Source organism: Podarcis liolepis, assembly GCF_965112155.1.
Source record: "Podarcis liolepis genome assembly, chromosome: 7".
Taxonomy (NCBI): Eukaryota; Metazoa; Chordata; class Lepidosauria; order Squamata; family Lacertidae; genus Podarcis; species Podarcis liolepis.
The window spans coordinates 19,385,866-19,406,670 of record NC_139561.1 but is presented as its reverse complement, the minus strand read 5'-3'; the positions used below and the strand labels follow the sequence as shown (position 1 = coordinate 19,406,670).

General features: G+C 48.3%; 1 protein-coding gene and 1 long non-coding RNA gene across 3 annotated transcripts in view; one reads left to right on the top strand and one right to left on the bottom strand.

The window, feature by feature from the left end:
* Nucleotides 1-1,436: 1,436 nt before the first annotated feature.
* On the bottom strand, nt 1,437-14,002 carry LOC310711493. The gene is made up of 2 exons (XR_014528499.1): nt 13,603-14,002; nt 1,437-1,583 (listed from the first exon to the last, which is right to left on the bottom strand). It is a non-coding gene; the product is annotated as an uncharacterized lncRNA (long non-coding RNA).
* Nucleotides 13,115-20,805, top strand: part of PIK3CD (phosphatidylinositol-4,5-bisphosphate 3-kinase catalytic subunit delta) — a 43,590-nt gene continuing 35,899 nt past the window's right edge. The window contains exon 1 of one of the 2 annotated variants that reach the window (XM_083512908.1): nt 13,115-13,157. The gene's annotated coding sequence lies outside the window, so the exon portion shown is untranslated. Of the gene's footprint in view, nt 13,158-14,100; nt 14,599-20,805 lie in introns of those variants that run through there. The other variant, XM_083512907.1, reaches the window with a different exon arrangement.

Below are 20,805 nucleotides of genomic sequence, written 5' to 3'. Positions count from 1 at the left end.
ACTGGTGTTATAACTTTTTAAAACTGGTTTTTAATTTCAAGTAACAAAACGTACCAATACCTGATGGGACCCACTGCAGCCGCAAGAAGGCCCACTAGGGCCTGCCGCAGGCTGCAGAATATTGAGGGGGCCCAGCACCCTCCTTGAAAATGGGGGGGGGGGGTTGGCCCCTTGGCACCCGCAAATGGTACTCCTGAGTAGGGCTAATTTTGGGTCTGGTCATAACGATTGTCCCATCATTTGATTAATGAGCCTGATTTGGCTGCTGCGCAAAAGGAGGAGTGTTGAGTTATTGGGACTAAAGTGGAATCAAAAGATAAATGTTTCAATCAAATCTGATTTTAGAAAGAGGTTAACAATGTCTTCTTGTCCATTTTCCAATAAGAGAGTGAACACATGAAGTCTCGGCCCCCATTATCCTCCATTTTTAACCATGTGACCTGGTCTGAGCCTTGTAAAATCAAAAGGATATTGTATAAGTGAGCGGAGTCTTTATATCATTTTAGCATAGGTATTGCTATATCTCTGTTCTTGATCCTATAAAGGTAGCCGTGGTCTCTTGTTAATATATATATTTTGCCAACTATTAACATGAAAATTAGGTATGTTTATTGATAAGACTCAGAATGAGTAAAAGGAAAGCATGGTAATAGCATCATTTTTGTTACAGAAACTCTGCCCTCAACCATGACAATGTTAGCTTTGACCAATTTTTGAGCTTAGTTGTTAGACCTTTTGCAAGGGAGTCAATTTTAGTTGTTCTAGTTTAGATAGATTCTTAGGTATATTACAGAGTTTCAGGACAGTTGTTTTGTGCCAATGCAGTTGTAGGTCTGGCAGGGTGTGTATACACACCAGCTCAGATTAGGTGAATTTAACTGTTAACCCAGATATCGTGCCATATATAGCAAGCTGGTGCATAACAGCAGGTAATGAAGTTTCAGGATCAGAAAGGAATACCTTTTATCATCATCTGCTTTCAGTGCCAAAGCTCCGTGGCCAGGTTCCATGGCCAGGGCAAAAAGCAGAGACCATGGGTCGCTCTGCTACGTGCCCCAGCCAATGGGAAATGTCAAAGCCTGGATCTGTGACCCATAGTATAAATTATAAAGCATATCCACACAGGATGCACTAATACCAAAGTGTTGTTATAACTTTTAGGACTATAGAGCTAAGTCAGCCAACTCCTGTGTATTTATTCATTTACTTATTTATTTTTCAAACTTTTATAAGAAAGCATCACATTACAATGCACATTTTAATTGGGATGGGAAACCAAACCGGACTTACTTTTGCATAATAGCAGCTGCTGATTTGTTGGTTTTGGTGCTACCTTTTAACTATTTTATTGATTATTGCCATTTTGTTTTATGAGTTATTGTAAATCACTCTGGAAGTTTTTAACTGGAGGGCAGTGTAGAAAGGTTTAAAATAAATCAATACAACTTAATTTTATTTATTTATGGTGATTGCATTCAATTTTTCTGATGCATATGAGGCCCTCAGAGTAGCCAGGGCTTTTCTTCTGCTGGAGCTCACCGGAGCTCAGCTCTGGCACCTCTCAGGTGGACACCTTTGCCATTCTAAGAGAACAAGGGAGAAGTTCATGGTGAGCTCTGGCACCTCTTTTTCTTGAAAAGTAACACTGCTTATAGTGCATGCAAGTAATGCCACTGGCATCAGAATGGAAAATATTTCTATTTACATAAAAATGCAAGACTGTTGTCACGCTGTAGTTTGCATGGCTGCCAACAGATGGCCACATCAACTCCAGTTGAAGCGAGCGTGGCGGCCAGGAAAGCTATTTAGTGGGGATGGCGAGCAGAGTCAGGGGTAGACTTTGGTAATCTTTCATAATACGACGCCCTGTGTGAGGCCAAAATTTGGCTCCCCCAAACGGATCTTCTCAATTTTGCGCCCTCTTGGGGAATCACCTGCCCTGCCCTAAATGCAGAGCTGGCAGAGTCTACCAGCCTCTACCAGTTCAAGAGCAATAATCCAGTACAGTAGTTAGTTGATTAATCAACACAGTACCGGGATCAGCTGTTTAATCTACTAGTTAAAATTCGGATTGCATTTTTATCTATTATCTAACAGCAGAATTCTGCACAACTTTATGCAGAAGTAAATCCCAGTTTATTGATTGATGATTGCTCCCATGGATGCTCACTAACCCAGGAGTAAATCCCATGTGAGTAGACATTCCTAGGGTTGGGTTACGCTGCACAAGGCTCTCCAAATTACACCTTGGTTGCAAAAACAACAACCACCCTGATAATTTCTGTGGCTTCACTGAAACATGCAAAAGACATTTAGGCTAAGCTGGTGGAAAGGGCAATGAATAAAATGAGTCATCTTCTAGAAGGAGGTTTGAGTGTCTCTGCAAAGATAAAATGTGTTAGATTGCAGGGAAAAAATAGCTGCAGTTAAATGTTTCCTCTCCTCCACAACCCAGGTGGTTGTTGAAGACTGGTAACATTTTAATCAGGCTTGAAGTAAATTTAATTAAAACGCTGAAGATAAAAATTCAATTACAAGGAGAAGTGATTTGCCCAGTTTGTCCTTAAGCATATAAATATTTCCTCTGTGCTTTTACTGAAACAATCCTATGCATTTTACTTAGCAAAAAGACTACATAACATATCCCAACATGTTTAAAGCACAAAGAATCTTGGAAACTGTAGTTTACTTCTCACAGAGCTATGATTCCCAGCACTGTTAACAAGCTACAGTTCTCAGGATTGTTAATTTTTTAAGCCATGTGTTTTAAATGGATGGTGTGTACACAGCCAATGTGTGCTCATGTCGCTGTGCAGCCTTGCAGTGTTCTGCTTTTAGCGCCACCTAGTAGTGCCCCATTCTACATCTTCTTAGCTGCCTTCTGCCCAGCCAACTGCAAAGGTGGATCTACACACAGGAAAAAACACGCTATAAATAAGTCAGAAATTAGGTCGTTATAACAAAAAAATTTAAACCCCTTTGTAAAAATGCGTAGAACTTAACTGCTTTCTAGCGTCATTGGTGTTGCATGTTGTCAGAGCTGCTTGAAGATCCTAGCTCACAGAGGATCACGCTAGCCAGCGATCATTTAGTAAAAGTCTTTATTGAGTTACAGTTTCCATTCTCAAGCTGCTGCGTGCAACTCTACGTCTAGTAGCTAGATCGGCGAAGCTCCGTCTGAGTCTCCGCCCCGTGTGCACCAACTTAATATCCTAGCCCGGCTCCACCTTTTCCGCCTGACTGTCCTCCTCTGGGTCCTTCTACCCCCCGGGGTCTCTTCCTTCCGGGATTCTTCTGACGCTGACCCCCCGGACCCTCCTGTCTCCTTGCGCCGGGCTTTAGGACCTGGCTCCCTTTCCGGGCTGCTTACTGCGCCGCCTTCCTCTGCATTTGAACTTGGCGCGCGCGCCCAACCTTCCACTTTCCGCTTAACCGTTTCTTCGCTCCCCGATGGAGGTGTGGCCACTCCTGACTCGTGCCCTCCCTCCTGTGGTGAGCTGCCAGCGCTTGCCCCCTGGCTCCCTTCCTCTTCCCTGCTCTCTGGCGGTGACGCTGGTCCCGATTTCCAACTGCTCTCCTCTGAGTCCCCTCTGGCTCTATCTTCCTGGGGTGCCCCCCTAGACTCCCCCCTTGCCCTGGCCACTGGTGCTCCTTTCTGTGAATCCTCTGATTCACTGGAAAGACTCGGAGATCTCGGGTCGTCGTCATCACTCATCTTTTCTTCTGCCTCCTCCCCTTCGCTCTGTTTCCTCCCTTGCCCTTGCCTCTGCTCCTAAACCCCTGACATCCATCCCCCCCTCGAAGCCCCCCATTCCCCCCTCCCCTCCTTCCGGTGCTGGAGCTGGGTGCTGCTGTTGCAAAGGGACGAACGTCGGATATCGTTCGCTTCCCGTGGCGGGCCTCCATCTGAAGTCTCCCGGGTCTTCCTCCCTGCTCTCGTCGACGACGGTCACCTCCGCTTCCATCTCTGTGCCGCCGTGCTCGAAACCAGGGTCGTCCCCGAAAACGTCCATGTCCGTCTCTCCCTCACTTCCTCCTGGCGGCGTTGCTCGTCCTGGGCATTCCAGCCACTTTCTGCGGAACTGCTCCTCTGGTCTATCGTCCCACCAATACGAGGGTTCTGAGGCAGATCCCGAGGGTGACCCCTCCGGGGAACGGACGTCTCGTGTCGGGTCCTCATCCGAGTCGAACCCCCGGAACGTGCTGGCCGAAAGCGTGGGCGTGAAAAGCCAGTCGTCGAAAAAGTCTGCTGGCATTGGTCTATGTGGGAAGAGGGCATGAAACTCGTCTTTGAGCAGAGGTTCGTCCAAGGCGTAGCCCGGCACCCAGCTGTTCGCACTGGCCGGGGTGCCCTCCTTGGCGAGAAAGTATTCTACCCCCTCTTCCCCCCATCTGGAGTCCAAAATCTCCGTGACTTCGTTGATGCGCTCCTTCTGTGCCACTCCCGCGTGCCCTGTTCTGTCTCTGACCGGACTCGGCGCCGTTCCGGGTTCCTGGAACCTGTGCGGTGCCTTGTAGGGAGTGAGCACCGATCTGTGGAACACCGGATGCATTCTGGAACCCTCCGGAAGTGCCAGTCTGAAAGCTACCGGGTTGACCTGCTCTTCGACTAGGTAGGGCCCCAGTTGTTTATGCCCTAGTTTCTTCTTGGCCAACGACCTGGCCGGCACTGCGTGGGCTGCTAACCAGACCCAGTCTCCCACGTGGAGCTCTTCGCCAACCCTTCTGTGTTTGTCCGCTTGTACCTTGTATGCGTGCTTGGCCAGCTCCAGGTGGCGCCTCAGCTGATCGTGGACTTCCTGCAGCTCCGACGCGAACGCATCTGCTGTCTGCGGCTCCCCCTCCCCCATTCTTTCCAGTCCCGGGAAGGTTCTGGGGTGCCTCCCGTTGTTGGCGAAGAACGGCGTGACCCCCGTGGACACGTGCTTCGTGTTGTTGTAGGCGAACTCGGCAAGCGGCAGGTAATCCACCCACGTCGCAGGCTGTTGATTTGCATAACATCTCAGGTACTGCTGCATGATGGCATTGACCCGCTCCGCTTGCCCGTTGGTCTGCGGGTGTCTCGCCGACGCCAGGTTGATCTTGACGTTCAGGAAGCCCATCAGCTTCTGCCAGAAATTCGAGATGAACTGCCGCCCCCGGTCGGACAGAATAGACCGTGGCAGACCGTGAACCTTGAACACGTGGTCTATGAACAGTTTGGCGGTTTGCTCCGCCGTGGCCACCTTAGCACACGGAATGAAATGTGCCATCTTGGAAAACAGGTCCACCACCACCAGCACTGCCGTCTTGCCCCTCGAGCTGGGCAGATCCGTGACAAAGTCCAGGGCCACCCTTTCCCAAGGTTCGACCGGAGTTTGCAGCGGTTCCAACAGTCCGGCCGGCGGTCTGTGCACTGGCTTGGCCCTCTGGCAGGTGTCACACCTCGCCACGTAGTCTGCGACCTCCCCTCTCATTCCAGGCCACCAGAAATCCCTGGCGACTAATTCCACCGTCTTCTCCTTGCCAAAGTGCCCTGCAGTGGGCGCGTCGTGCAGCTGCTGCAGCACCTTGGCGCGAAGGTCGTCTCCCGGCACGTAGATGGCCCCTTTACGGATGAGCAATCCATCTCTCAGCTGGAAACCGTCGGCCGCTGCCTTGCCCCTTTGCACCTCTGCCATCTTTGCTTGCGCGAAGGAGTCATCCTGCAACGCTCGTCGCACTGCCTCCAGGTCCACGGTTGCCGCGGCGCACGCCCACACTGTTGGTGCGAAGATGTGCATGGCGGCCGCTGGCGTTGCGTCCTCCAGATACTGTGGCTTACGGGAGAGAGCGTCCGCCATGATGTTAGTGTCCCCCGGGACATACTCTATGCGGAAGTCGAAGTTCGCAAAGAACTCAGCCCAACGTATCTGCCTCTGGTTTAGGAACTGTGCCGTGCGCCAGTGCTCCAGATTCTTGTGGTCCGTGCAAACCTGCACCGTGTGCTTGGCGCCGATCAGGAAGTGCCTCCACGCTTTGAACGCTGCATGAATGGCCAGCAACTCCCTGTCCCAGATGGTGTAGTTCTGCTCGGACTTGCTGAGCTTCCTGGAGTAAAACGCTCCCGGTCGCCACACCCCCTGCGGGTCCTTCTGCAGCAGGACCGCCCCCACGGCTCTGTCCGAGGCGTCTGTCTCCACCCTCATCGGCCTGCTGGGGTTGACATGAAGCAGCTGCTCTTCCGACGCGAAGAGACGCTTGAGTGCCTGAAAGGACTGCTCCGCCTGCTCTGTCCAAATGAACTTCTTTTTCTTGGAGCTAAGCGTGTCTGTGATGGCCGCTGTCTGCATAGCGAAGCCCTTGATAAACTTGCGATAGAAGTTCGCAAAGCCGACAAACCGTTGGACCTCCTTCCGGTTGCGTGGGCTCTTCCAATCCAACACCGCTCGAACCTTGGCGCTGTCCATGGCGAGCCCCTTGTCAGACAGCTTGTAGCCCAGAAAATCCACCTCCGTCACGTCAAATTGGCACTTCTCCAGCTTGGCGTAGAGCCTATGTTGCTTTAGCCTGCTCAGCACTTCCTTGACGTGTCCGTCATGCTCCTGCTGCGATTCCGAAAAGATCAGGATGTCATCTAAGAAACAGACGCACGTCTTGTAGAGAAGTCCCGCCAACACGTGATGCATGAAAGCTTGAAAAACGTGGGAGCCATTTTGCAATCCAAAAGGCATAACTCTATATTCGTAGGTACCCAGTGGCGTGAACATGGCCGTCTTCCACTCATCTCCTTCCCGCATGCGAATGAGGTTGTACGCCCCTTGCAGGTCTAACTTGGTGAACACTTTTCCCTTGCGTACCTTTGCGAGGAGGTCGTCGATTCGGGGCATGGGGAAGTCCGATGGCTTGGTCCCATTGTTTAAAATGCGATAGTCCACTACCAGTCTTTTTTGGGGCGTGTCCCGCTTTTTAACAAAGAATACAGGACTGCCCCCCGCTGCCTTGGACTCTCGGATGAAACCGCGCTCCAAATTATGATCTATGAACTCTTTGAGTTCTTGCAGTTCGTCCTCTGACATGGAATACAGTTTCCCTTTAGGCAGCGCCGCCCCCGGCAGCAGGTCAATTTTGCAGTCATATGGTCTGTGAGGGGGTAGCCTGTCTGCCTCCTTCTCGCAGAAAACTTCCAAAAATTCTGCGTACTTGTGGGGAATCGCTTGCAGCGTGCCTAGCAGCAGCTGTGACTCCTCTTCCTCTCCTTCCTGCCGGGGCACGATGCAGTGTTCAGCACGAAAGGAAGAGCCGAAGGTCAGCTGCCTCTGGTACCAAGCCAGCGTTGGGCTGTGCTTGTCCAGCCAACTCATTCCCAATACAATGGGCGTATCCGATAGTTGAGTGAGGTTGAAGCTGAGGATTTCTTTGTGATTCCCCAGTCGCATCACCATTGGTGGCGTCTGCTTCACCACTTGCCCCCCGAGCAGCTCCCTGCCATCCACCGTGACAACCTGCAGGGGCAGTGTGGCCGGCAGCAACTGTATAGCGTGTTTGTCGACAAAGTCCTGCCCTATAAAGTCCGCATTGCTGCCTGAGTCAATGGTGATTGGCACGTCCATGGTGATTCCATTGGGCAGCTGGAGAGATGCGGTGAGCCTCACTACTGGTTTGGGCGGGAGGGGGTTCACGGGCTGTAAAATCTCTGGGGACTGCGTCACTAACACGTCTGGCTGGGCCCCAGGGCCTCTTCCTCCAGCCAGACTGCGTCGTTTCCCTGCTGTGGTCCTCCTTGCTGCGTTGCTGCAGTCACCATTGCTGAGGCTGCAGTGAGCTTGTGGAGCCTCTGGGGACACTCTTTCGCCATATGCCCTGGCTCCTCACAGACGTAACACTTCCTGTTCCCTCTAGGAGGCTTCGCTTTCACTGCTGCCGGTGCTAGGGCTCTGGTTGCTGACTGAGCCCTTGCACCTCCAACCTCCATAGGTTCCGCTCCTCCTCCTGGCGGAGGCGTGGATTGCGCACGCGCTGCTTCTCTGGGAAGGAAGGAGGAGCCCCTGGCTGGTTCGCGCCCTCCACGCCCTTCGTCCCTGCTCCACGGACGTTCTTCCATCCGCACCCCCACTGCCAGTACCCTCTGAACGACCTCCTGGGTGGTCCGGGGTCTCTCCCCCCTCGCGATTTCATCTTTAATCGAGCTGTGTAACCCCTCCCAAAAGAGGTCTCTTACAGGGGCCGAATCTCTGTCCCATTCCAGGGCACTGACCAAAGCGAAAAAGCGGGCATGGTACTGCCTCACGCTGGCCCTCCCTTGCCTTAGTCCATGCACCTCCTTCCGGGCAAGATCCACGTCAATGCTTGATAAAAAACACCCATCCATCGCTTTAATAAAGGCATCCGCATTTTGGAGCGCCGGATCCTTATCTCTCCATAAATTGCGCAGCCATGCTTTAGCATCCCCATGCAAATGGGACATGATGAATCCCACTTTCTCTTGCTCATCTCTAAAGTCTTTATTCAGCAGTTGCAGTGCGCACAGTACGTCTGCTCTAAAGTTGGGATACTGTTGCAGGTTCCCATCGAAGTGAGAGACCAGACCGCCTGTTCGTCTCGCCAACCCAATTCCCTCCTGCCTGGGTGTCTGCTTTGTAAGCACTTCTAACCTGACCTGGAGATCCCTGCAGGCGGCAGCTGCCTCCTCCTCTCTCTTCCTGGATGCGAGAGCCGCTGCATTCAGTTGTGACACTGCTTCTCTAAGTTCCGCTATCTGCTGCTCAGCCGTCATGTCGGCTGCCGTTCGTGAGCTCGCTGGTAGGCACCTGCTTCTCTCCCCTCCTCGAGGCTGTAGATGCCCACAATTGTGAGACGGAGCTTACTGTCAGAGCTGCTTGAAGATCCTAGCTCACAGAGGATCACGCTAGCCAGCGATCATTTAGTAAAAGTCTTTATTGAGTTACAGTTTCCATTCTCAAGCTGCTGCGTGCAACTCTACGTCTAGTAGCTAGATCAGCGAAGCTCCGTCTGAGTCTCCGCCCCGTGTGCACCAACTTAATATCCTAGCCCGGCTCCACCTTTTCCGCCTGACTGTCCTCCTCTGGGTCCTTCTACCCCCCGGGGTCTCTTCCTTCCGGGATTCTTCTGACGCTGACCCCCCGGACCCTCCTGTCTCCTTGCGCCGGGCTTTAGGACCTGGCTCCCTTTCCGGGCTGCTTACTGCGCCGCCTTCCTCTGCATTTGAACTTGGCGCGCGCGCCCAACCTTCCACTTTCCGCTTAACCGTTTCTTCGCTCCCCGATGGAGGTGTGGCCACTCCTGACTCGTGCCCTCCCTCCTGTGGTGAGCTGCCAGCGCTTGCCCCCTGGCTCCCTTCCTCTTCCCTGCTCTCTGGCGGTGACGCTGGTCCCGATTTCCAACTGCTCTCCTCTGAGTCCCCTCTGGCTCTATCTTCCTGGGGTGCCCCCCTAGACTCCCCCCTTGCCCTGGCCACTGGTGCTCCTTTCTGTGAATCCTCTGATTCACTGGAAAGACTCGGAGATCTCTGGTCGTCGTCATCACTCATCTTTTCTTCTGCCTCCTCCCCTTCGCTCTCTGTTTCCTCCCTTGCCCTTGCCTCTGCTCCTAAACCCCTGACACATGTTTATAGCGCATTCCAATTGTCGTCTCTTTCCTAATTTGGCTGAGTCTCAATAGTCACCAGCCACCACCACTGCCTTTATTACAGTGATGTGTTTTGGTGTAATGGGAAGCTGTTCCTAAGATTACGAGTGATCAAGGCAGGCACTGCTAACAAGACGTGGACGCAGATTTTATTTTAATCCCAGGTCTATTGGGGGCATTGCTAATTGTTTGCTATTTGTATGGATTTCCATGAATTTTTCATTAAACTCAGTAATTTTGGAGGGTTGTTAAATGCATTGCTAATTGTTTGCTATTTGCATGGATGGGCGTGTTGTTTTCATTAGTTTAACGTGTTCGTTTTGCTTTTGCTTTTTTAATGGGATATAAGCTTGTTATATATGGTTCATGGGGCCGAGCATTTAAGAAAGGCGGACTCAGCCTGGTTCTGCACCCATGCACCCATGTGCACCTGACTGGGTCCTTTAATAAACTGTGGCACAAAGGCAGGAGTTGCAGGTGGTGCTGAAAACAGCTGTCCAGCTGTGGAAGATGGTAGTCTCCAAAGACTAAGCAGCCTTCCTGTTTGTCTTGTGGTGGCAATTAAGCAGGCAGTCTTCAAAAACATTTTACTTTGTCCCATTCGCCTATTAGGGTGTTGAAAAGGCGAGGAATGGGTGATGCACAATGAGCTTTTAAAGTTGCCTAATCGGCCATAATTGTCACAGAGCTTTTTCTAAAAAAGAAAAAGCAGCAGCCTTTGGGATCTTGGTATCATCTCTATCCCATCCTTCACCAGCCTGGTGCCCTCAGTATGCTTTGGGCTATAGCTCTGCTGCCCTGGGACAGATGCAAGTTGTATTCTAAAATATCTCTAGGAGGCAATGGCTTGCCAGGATTTCCCCAACCCTGCCGGGAGATGCCATTGGTGATTGAACCAGGGATCTTTTGCATATAAGGCAGAGGCTCTACCACTCAGGTGTGGAAACTCCCTCTTAAAAGTAAAGCGAATATTCTAGTCCTCATGGTTTATTTTATTTACTGTAATTAATGAGAAGAGTCTCATGCTCGACCGACTGAGATAGGCCAAAATGTTACTCAAATAAAATGTGGGATGTGATAGCAGAAGGTGCCTCATTTGAGACTGCCAAGTGAGGTTGCCAACTGAGCAAGGGGGGAAAGCTGGGTCTGTTCTTATTCCTTTATGGGCAGCGTGAGATGCAGAAATCACTGTGTGTGTGTGTGTGTGTGTGTGTGTGCATGCGTGGAGAGATAGCGGGGGCATCATAATCAAATTATTATTTGAGGTGCCAAAGCTACAACGGGCAGCTGAAAAGTTAGCAACCACACATTTAACAATTAGCACACAGCAACTTCCTGATCAGACGTTCAAAAGTAATTGAACCGAGACACTTCTTCAAATAAGCAGAAGTTGTCTTCCGGTAAAAAGTGACTTACAGAAATATCTCCACATATAGCAAGGCAGGGTTGAAGGATTAAACAACCACCACCACAACCACCACCTCAGAGAAGCTCTGTAGAGAGGTTTGCGATGGCTAATAATTATTCCCTTATCAAAGGCATTTTCTGCTTGTCTGCAGCTTCCAAAGATTGAAGGGAATATGGAGCAGTAAAGCAGATTGCAAGTGCAATCTTAAAAACATCATAGACAATAAAACCATGAAAGGGGATTGTAGGAGGGGCACAGAGAACCCTGAAGGAAAGCCTGTTGCCTTGAATATAATTACATATTATTTTTTACAGTCCAATGTGTTCTTCATGGATACATATGTAGTGATTTGTTAGATTTTTGTACAGTGGTTTTCAAATGTCCTGGAAGTTGAACATTTCTGTTTTTGAATGCCGAAAACCTGGAAATAAATGCTTCGGTTTTCGAACAAACCTCGGAAGTTGAACATGTGACTTAAAGATCTGGAGGCGTAGGTGTCGGCTATTGAGGTTTCGGTTTTTGAACATTTCAGAACGGATTACGTTCAAAAACCGAGGTACTACTGTACACTGTTGATCGAATTAGAGCTGAAAGCTTATTTTGGTCTAATCAGTGGATGCATCAGCTATAGCTGTAGATTAGCATGGCATCTGCCAATGTAGTGTGCACCAGGTGTATGGAACTTCTGTCAGCCTCATCAAGTCCAAAACACCTGGAGGGGCAGCAAAAGTTGGACTGGTTGGCAAAGAGCTACCGTATTTTTCGCTCCATAAGACACACTTTTTTCCTCTTAAAAAGTAAGGGGAAATGTCTGTGCGTCTTATGGAGCGAATGTGTGGTCCCCGGGGCTGGGAGGGGATCCGGGCTTCCCCCTCCAGCCCTGGGAGCAGTGGGCAGGCTGTGCGCAGATGCCCTGCGCTCCTGAGCGGCTCACGGGCTACCACAGAATCCAGAACAGCTAGAGGGAGCGCTGCGCAGCCCTCCCTCTAGCTGTTCCAGCTTCTGCCTTAGTGGCGCAAAGCCTCCGCAGGGCACGGGGAGCCTTCATCCTGCTGCCCTGTGAAGGCTTCGCGCGGCTATCCCTGGCTTTTGCGGGAGGTGGGGAAAGAGACAGAGCGTGGCTCTGTCCCTTCCCCCACCTCCCAGAAAAGCCCCCAAGAGCCGAGCTCCCTTTAAAGAGCCGTGTGGAGTGTGGGTGTGTGGCTCTTGGGGACTTTTCCCCAAGGAGGGAGAAGGGCAGCAGGGGCTGCCCTTCTCCCTCCTCGGGGAAAAGCCTGAAAGCGCCGCACGCATGCTCCACGCAGCTCGTGAAAGGGAGCGCTGAGCAGAGCCTGGGATGCATACAGGCTCTGCTCAGCACTCCCTTTAAATATTTTTTTTCCTTTCATTCCCCCTATAAAAACTAGGTGCGCCTTATGGTCAGGTGCATCTTATGGAGCGAAAAATGTGGTAATTGCACAGTGTTTCATTTGAAATAAAAATAAAAATGGAGGTTATTTTCGTTCAGACATATGCAGTGCCACCCCAACTGAAAGAGAAACCTGCTAGCAGAAATGGTATTTCCTCCTGACAAGGAATAGAATCTTTCATTTCTTAAACACTGCCTTACACCTTTTTTCAGTTCTGCATTCTTACAGCGAGGTCATTTTCAGTGTGGGAATCTTCTATGCTGTACTAAGGAGAGTGGGGAGGTATCAGTAGAATACCCTCCTGGTGTCCCTATTTTACAGAGACAGTCCTGGAACTACAAAAGCCATCCCAGCTTCTGATTTGATCCCAAATGCTTGGGGGGGGGGTTGACCAAAAATGGGGGGTAGAGAAGGGGAGTGAGAAGTGTCCCCATTTTCATCTGAGAAATGTTGAAGGGTGTGCAGCAGTGTGGGTGGGGCCCCGAGGGCCTCAAAATGAATAGCTTATCACTTTAAGAAACTGCTGCGGAACTGGGGCAGGGGACAAGATTTGTGGAAGTACCAAAAATAGTGGGGGGGACCCAAAAGGTGGGAGGGGAGAGGTCCCCAAACAGGTCCGTTGAGACTGAGCATGCTCCATGGGCATGGAATGCTGAAAACTCTTTGTGTGGAAGGCAGGGGTCAGTGCCTGTCACAAAATGGCTGCCATGGAGGAGGTGGTTAGTAAATGGCAGGTAATGATGATGATAATGATGATAATAATAATAATAATAATAATAATAATAATAATAATAATGACACAACAGAGGAAATTATGCACATTTTGGGATTTTGACAAGGACTAGAACCGCAAGACACTTTCCAATATGATTTGGCATTCCTGTATGACTTATACAGTGAAACCACCATTATCAGGACAACCTTCGTCAGAAGCCTAGCAAATCTGGAACTAAATACTTGGTGATTTGTTAAAGGTGATCGTCTTGACTTCAATTTTAACACGTCTGCAACCACTGATTCTACATGCCTGTTTTCATAGTTTGGCTTTTCACCTTTTATTTTCCGTCTGTTATAATTGTTCACTCTGTTTTATATATAATGACATTAAAAAAATAATACTAAAATAATAATAATAATGGCGGACATGGGAAGCATGGCATAACTAAAAATTAGAGATACCTGAGGGTATGTTCTACTGCTCATGATTATGGATCTTTTTTGTTTCCCAGTTAAATCTGAGAGTCCGGGACACCTTGTGGGTCCCATGGTGGTAATAGGCACTGGACTGGCAACCCTTCGTATAGGGAGATGGAATGGAGTATTCTGAAAAAGGGGGTGTTGTCCGGCTGGCACCATCAACAAGAGGACTCCGCATTGTAATATTTTGTTAAAGGCCCTACTAGATATATCTAAAAGGCCACTGATGCTCAGTGTGCTGCATTGAACATGTTTAACAGCTAAAATTGTGCATAAAGGTTTTTTTTTAAAAAAATAAATATTGGCAGAGAAAAATCAGATGTTTAAATCGACTCTTCAGAAATCCTGAATCACTCTGAACTCTGGATAAAACAGCAGCAATAATATGGAAGAATGTTTTTAAGTGAAAGACGTTTTTTGAGTGTAATACGTAATGGTTTTCCTAATGTTTTAACCGCTTTAGGACTTTGCTTCCGTTTTCAGACGTTGCATCTCTTTGCCGCCCTGCGCTCCTTGAGGAGGGAAGGCAGGGTGCAAATTCAAGAAGCGATGGCAATGCCGCAGGGCGTCCTGTGTGGGGCTGCCCTTGGAGGCTGTTCGGGCCGGGGTGGTTGCCTGGGCTTGAGGGCTGATGGGAGTTGTAGTCCAGAACCATCTGGAAGGTAGCCGGTTGAGGAAGGCTGACCCTGGTCCTTTTGTGCGTGTTGCCTGCGAGAAAAAGTTGTCGGCAAACGCTTCCTGTTGCCGCAGAGACTTTGCAAACGGTCCCTTGGAAAGCGCCAAGCCCAGCCTGCGGGAAGGAGGGGGGTGCCGAAGACTTCCTAGGCCGGCGTTCTCCAGATTCTCCCTGGCAAGGTTTATTTAATTTTATTTTTTTCGGTTCAGTTCAGTTCATTTTTATTTATATTTTCGGTCGGCGCCGGTCAAGAGATCCGCTTGCTTTCCTGCCGGGGAAGGGATCATGGATGCTATCCTCAGGTCAGTAGAAGGGGTGGTGGGCGCATCATGAATAAAGATTTGACACTGTATGTCAGCCTCTGCCCTCCCAGGAATCCAGAGTCTTCTCCAGCAGCTGGTCCTACTCGGAGTAGACCCATTGAAGTTAATGGGCTCGGCTCGTTTTAGGCTCATGAATTTCCATACTCTGAGATGGATCGTAGCAGGCGGCAACGCTTGGTTTATTCTGGGTTGTATCCAGCCCTTACTCAGAGTAGACCCTTTGAGATTAATGGGCAAGGCTAGTCCAGGCGCAATACTTTTGAATGGGTGTACTCATGAGTAAAACCTAGCAGGGATGCAACTCTCTGACTTTTATCCTGACTTTGAATTCCACCCCATTCCAGTCCTCCCAATTTAGGAGCACATGATGCTTGTTTTTCTCTGCGATGCTCTTTCTTTTCCTTTTTTGAAGAGGTGGGGATTTTTCTGGACTGAATTTCAGCCCTTGGGAATTGTGTGTCCTGTTACCAGAGGGGTAAATGTAAAATGGAGGTGAATGGAAATCTAGATTAGTTTCTAACGGTTGCTATGTGCACGTATAGGACCTTGAGCTCAATGCCTCTGAGCATGTTCAGAGTGCCCTTAGAACACTGTCTTCTACCAACTCAAACTGTTTATTCAGCCTGGTGTTCTGGTAGAGGATTTTCCCAGCAGATGCTGTTGGATTTATTTTATTTTAAATTACACACATATACAAAGAATTTACAATCTCATACTACAAAAAGAAAATTAAAGAAAAAACAATTAAGGAAAGAAGAAAATACAGAAAGAAGAAAAAGCAGATTTACGTGCAGAAAAAACCTTAATCTTCCTAATTAATACTTAAATAAACACTTAACTAAAAAGGCTTCTGACAAACTGAGTCTTCCAATCATTCTTATTGTACTGTTTATACTGTTGTTTTTTCCGCACAGTTTTATATTGCTGCCTGATTTATTTTAACTGGAGATGCTGGGGGACCTTCTGTTTCTGTGAGCCATTAAACATTTCAGATTTGGCCATGAGAGATTGTGAGTTATAGGTACCTTTATTATCCATGAAAAACTTTCAATAAAAACAAATTAAAATAATGATAATAACATTTGCCTGCACCTCAGCATCCTGGCCTAAGGTGGGTCACCTCAGCAGGCACACTTATATTATCGGAGTCCCCAAAATCATGTTTGGCTAAAGATTTAGCCTTGATCTGAAAAGCTGGAGGACTGTTGCAAAGTACCGGTATATAAAATGTTTAAATTGGGGCTTAGAGGTCTGAAATAAAGGATGTCAGTTTTGCAGTTGGGGTGGTAGATATTGTTGCTTTAGTGTTATGGGGAGAGGGGAGGAGTGGTCTTACTGCTGGGGTGTGTTATGTCTTTGTATGGAGCAGACTTGATATTTTTTTAAGGATGCTGAGCTCTCTGAAGCTCAAGAGCTATGGGGTTGTTAATCTTCATTGTGGGGCCAACTGTTTGCTTCTTTCTCCTCAACCTTTTGAAGTATGACATGTTCTGAAAATAGTTTTACTTTGATTTTTACGGGGGGGGGGGCAGAAGTATTATATGCCATGCTATTCAGTTTTAACCCAGACAAGAAATAAATAACACCACGGGTCGGGTCCGTACTGGTTTGTTTATCTCAGCCTTGAAGCTAATCCCTAGTTTGGTGCAAGATCTGGTATTCTGCGAATCTTCTCATTTATTTTAAAGGGGCATGCATTTTTAAGACTTTAGTCCTCATTGCTATAGAGAGAAGCTTGACAAACCTAATCCGCACTCCTGTGCAAGATTCGGTATTCTGAGAATTTCAGTACCGTGGTACCTTGGGGTACAGATGCTTCAGGTTACAGACTCCTCTAACCCAGAAATAGTACCTCAGGTTAAAAACTTTGCTTCAGGATGAGAACAGAAATCGCGCAGCGGTGGGAGGCCCCATTAGCTAAAGTGGGAGCTCAGATTAAGAACAGTTTCAGGTTAAGAACAGACCTCCAGAATGAATTAAGTTCCTAACCCGAGGTACCACTGTACAGTGGTGCCCCGCAAGACGAATGCTTCGCAAGACGAAAAACTTGCTAGATGAAAGGGTTTTGCGTTTTTTGAGCTGCTTCGCAAGACAAATTTCCCTATGGGCTTGCTTCACAAGACGAAAAACGAAAACATCTTGCAAGTTTGTTTCCTTTTTCTTAACACCGTTAATACAGTTGCGACTTGACTTCGAGGAGCAACTCATAGAACGCGGTGTGGTAGCCTTTTTTGAGGTTTTTGAAGACTTTGGTGATTTTTGAAGCTTTCCCAAAACTTCTTTTGCAGCCATTTGGTAAGTTAAACTTTTAAAACTTTTTTGGGGGGGTTTTGGATTTTGGGTTGGGGTCTTTGGAATTCAAGGACTTGGTGTTGGGGAGGGGTTTGCAGGAATCTGGAAGCTTGTGTTTTTCCCCCTGCATTTTTATGATTTTCTGTGACCATTGGGCCGCTCTGCTGTTTTTTAAAAAAAATTCTGGATTTGAATTTCTGTGTGGTGGGTGGCTGGGGGAACAGTTGAGGAGGGGTTTGCAAGAATCTGGAAGCTTGTGTGGTTTTTTCTGCATTTTTATGATTTTCTGTGACCATTGGGCCGCTCTGCTGTTTTTTTTTTAAAAAAAATCTGGATTTGAATTTCTGTGTAGTGGGTGGCTGGGGGAACAGTTGAGGAGGGGGTTCTTCAGCAAGAAGCAAAGAGTGGAAGAGGAACCTTCTTCGAGTTGTCCCCCAGAGTCTTAGAAAATGTACTGTACACTTTGTTGATTTTTAAATGTTTTTCTGTCATGTTTAGAAACTTAATTTATTGTTCCTTCAATTTTTGAAATACTCTTTACAGCATGTGTGACTTTAAAGAGCACTTAATAAACTCTTGTTGTACCAAATTTGGCTTTGTTTGGACTTTTTTTGACCATAGGAACGCATTAATTGAATTTCAATGCATTCCTATGGGATTTCGTGCTTCGCAAGACGAAAAATTTGCTAGACGAAAAAACTCGCGGAACGAATTAATTTCGTCTTGCGAGGCACCACTGTATGTATTTATAAGAGGGCTTACATTTCTAACGTTCAAGTCCTCATTGTTACAGGGGTTGGGGAAAGCTTGTGAAACATGGGCAGTGTTTGGCTGTTGGAAAATGTTTCATTTTCCTTTGAATTATGTATCAGTATATACAAACATGCATTATATTGGTCTCCTCCCAGCTTTATTAAGTCATCCTCTTCCTGTTATGCTCTGAAAATACCCCTGGCAAATAAATGCCTCATCTTTGCAGATGTCTCCCCCCACCCCCACCCCCACCCCCCAGTGTGGCCTGTAGAGGTTTTTGTTTCATGTGTTGTTGTTTTCTATCCTAAGTGCAAGTTTGCCTGGCATTGTAAGTGCTTGGCAAGTCAGATTTGTAATAACAAAGCACTTAGTGTAGGGCTACTGCGTTATCAAGGGGAATGATAATTTGCTCTCTTAGCTAGCAGAGTAATATTTCTGTCTCTGTGACCTGTAGATGGACAGGGCTGGCTGGTAAGCTAGCTTTGCTCCTGGGGTCTGTTGTGTGTGTGTGTGTGGGGGGGAGGTAAGCTGGATTCACCCCCTCTGAAGGTCGAAGAGAAAAATGCAGGAATGTGGCATAAGATTCCAGAAATGGAACGGGAGGTCAGCAGCCATGGACTCATGATGTCACAGCTACGACGTCACCAGCACTGGCCTTTAGCTCCATGCGCTGCCAGAACAAAACATCTCTCCCTGTGGGGGGGGGGGCAGGACAAGGAAAGTATTTGCTTGCTGTGTCAAGAACTCCTGTTTCTCAGCAACTGTTGTTGGCAATCTTGCCTGTGCTGGGAAACGGGAACTTAACTGAGAACAGGCACTGTCTGGACTGATTTTATTGATGGCTGTGGACTCTGCTTGGAAACGACCTGGTCTGGTTTTTTTATTTAAAAAATCTCAAGTGACCCCAAACAGCATTACATTCTGCTTGTTACTCAGTGTTCGGCACAAACGCTACTGTCAGGAGGGAACATCTGATTCCGCACCAGTCTGACCCCCCCCCCCCATCATTTGGACGACATGCTCCGAAGCAGAGCTATTTTGATTTTTCATTGTGCAGTATATTTTCAGTGGCATTGGCTGCCTTTGGATGTTTTGTCGGCATTGGAAAGGCAAGCTGTAACATTTTAAAGATAAATAATATTCTGAGTTAGGAACATAGGAAGCTGCCTTACCATTGTTCCACCTGCATCTAGTGTTGTTCCACCTGAGTTCAGTGATGGACATGTTTGGGGAGCATGTGAGAAGTCCTAAATTCAGACCTTATCAAAGGGGTGAGGACCCAGTGGTCCTCTAGCTGTTTTCAGTTTGCTCTAACCATTGGCTGGTGGGAGTTGGGAGCCCAACTACGCCTAGAGGGCCGCAGGTTCCCCATCCCGGAACTAGACTGCCACTTTCCTTTACTGCCCCTACCTGCCTCCATCACTTGCCTTCACTGCCCTGAGTTTGAATAATAGAATCAACCCCCTACAATGCAGGAATCTTTCACCCAATGTGGGGCTCGAACCCACAACCCCGAGTTTGAGTCTCATGCTCTACCGACTGAGCTATCCAGCCTCAACCCTGCCTTCCTCTAAATGTTGCTGGACTGCGATCCCACCATCTCTGACCACTGGCCCTGCTGGGGCTGATGGGAGCTGGAGTCCAGCAAAGCCTCCCTAGCCTGCCATCTCTGCTTAGAAGTGTAGTGCAGTGGTGAAAGAACGATAAGAGAACTTCCAAGTTCAAAATCTACCGCTCAGCTGTCTCTCGGGCTTCTTACCTACCTCGCAAGGCTGTTGTGAAAATTATGAAATGCAGTGTTTGGGCGGGGTAGAGGTGGAAGAGAGGAAAAGAACCAGGTACTTCATCTGGGAGCCTTGAGAAAATGGGATAGAAAATGTGAAAAATAAAAGCATTGTTTTGTTGACAAGTGACAGGGGAAAAATCCTCTCTGTCTGAGACTCTGGAAATTTGCTGCCAGTCAGAGCAGGCGAATCCAGGGTAGATAGATCAGTGGTCATGCTTAGTTGGCATCCACATATAAAAACACATTCAATGCACATTGAAAGCACATGGCATCCCTCAAAATAATCCTGGGAACTGCAGTTTGCTAAGGGTGCTGGGAATTGTAGTTCCATAGAAGTAAGCTACCGTTCCCAAGAACGGTTCCCCCAAAGAATCCTGGCCACCTTCGTTTGTTAAAGGCTCTCAGAATTGTAGCTTTGTGTGTGGGGGGGGGGGTTAAAGTAGTTCCCAAAGAATCCTGGGAACCACAATTTACTAAAAGGGCTGGGAATTGCAGCTCTGTGTGGGAGTAAACGACAGTTCCCAGGATTCTTCTTTGTTGGGGGAGTATCATGTGCCTTAAATGTGTCATTTCAGGTGATGTGAGCAGGAACTGCTAACTCTCACCCCACCTCTCACCCTGCACTAATGTATTTCAAATACAGCTGGAGTCTCCTGGGGTGGCATCAAATGTGTGTTTGTCCCAGCCCCTAGCCGCTCCCCCCCCCCCGCCGAGTCATCCCTGCCTCAGCTTATGCATCTGTAACTCAAAACAAGCAACAGTCATAAATGCTTCTGGCATGCCAAAGCTCATCTTGTAAACATGTCTGGGGTTTGATGTGTGTGTCCCGGCTGCAGAGGGCAGGGAGAGTGTCAGTGAAGCCTCTTCTCTATTTCCTCTACTGAGCCCCCCCACCCCCACCCTGCCCCACCACTCAGACCCCCCACCCCCCATGCTTATATTTCCTTCCCTTCCTAGGAAGTTGAATGTGTGGTTTGTGGTGGCTGCATCTTGGCCAAAAGGACTCAACAGATAATACTTTTTTATTTTTTTTAAAAAAAGCAAGAACCACAGCCTGCATTTCTGGGAATTTTTGCACCCAGCTTAGCAACAGATGAGGAAATAGCACATATGCTCTGAGGGGCTGGCATGCAAAAGTGGTGAAGACTGACGAATGGCACCCGAGGGTCCTGCAAGCTGCATTATTTCGGGTGGGGTAGGATGTTGCTTCACACACACACACACACACACACACACACCACTCTTTCCCAGAAGGTTCTGGTGCCTCCTAGTCCTTTATCAGGTGTATTGTGGCTAGAAAGTTAGCACCTGGCACCGTCAGGATTTACATGGAGATGCTGTACTGGGAAGAAACC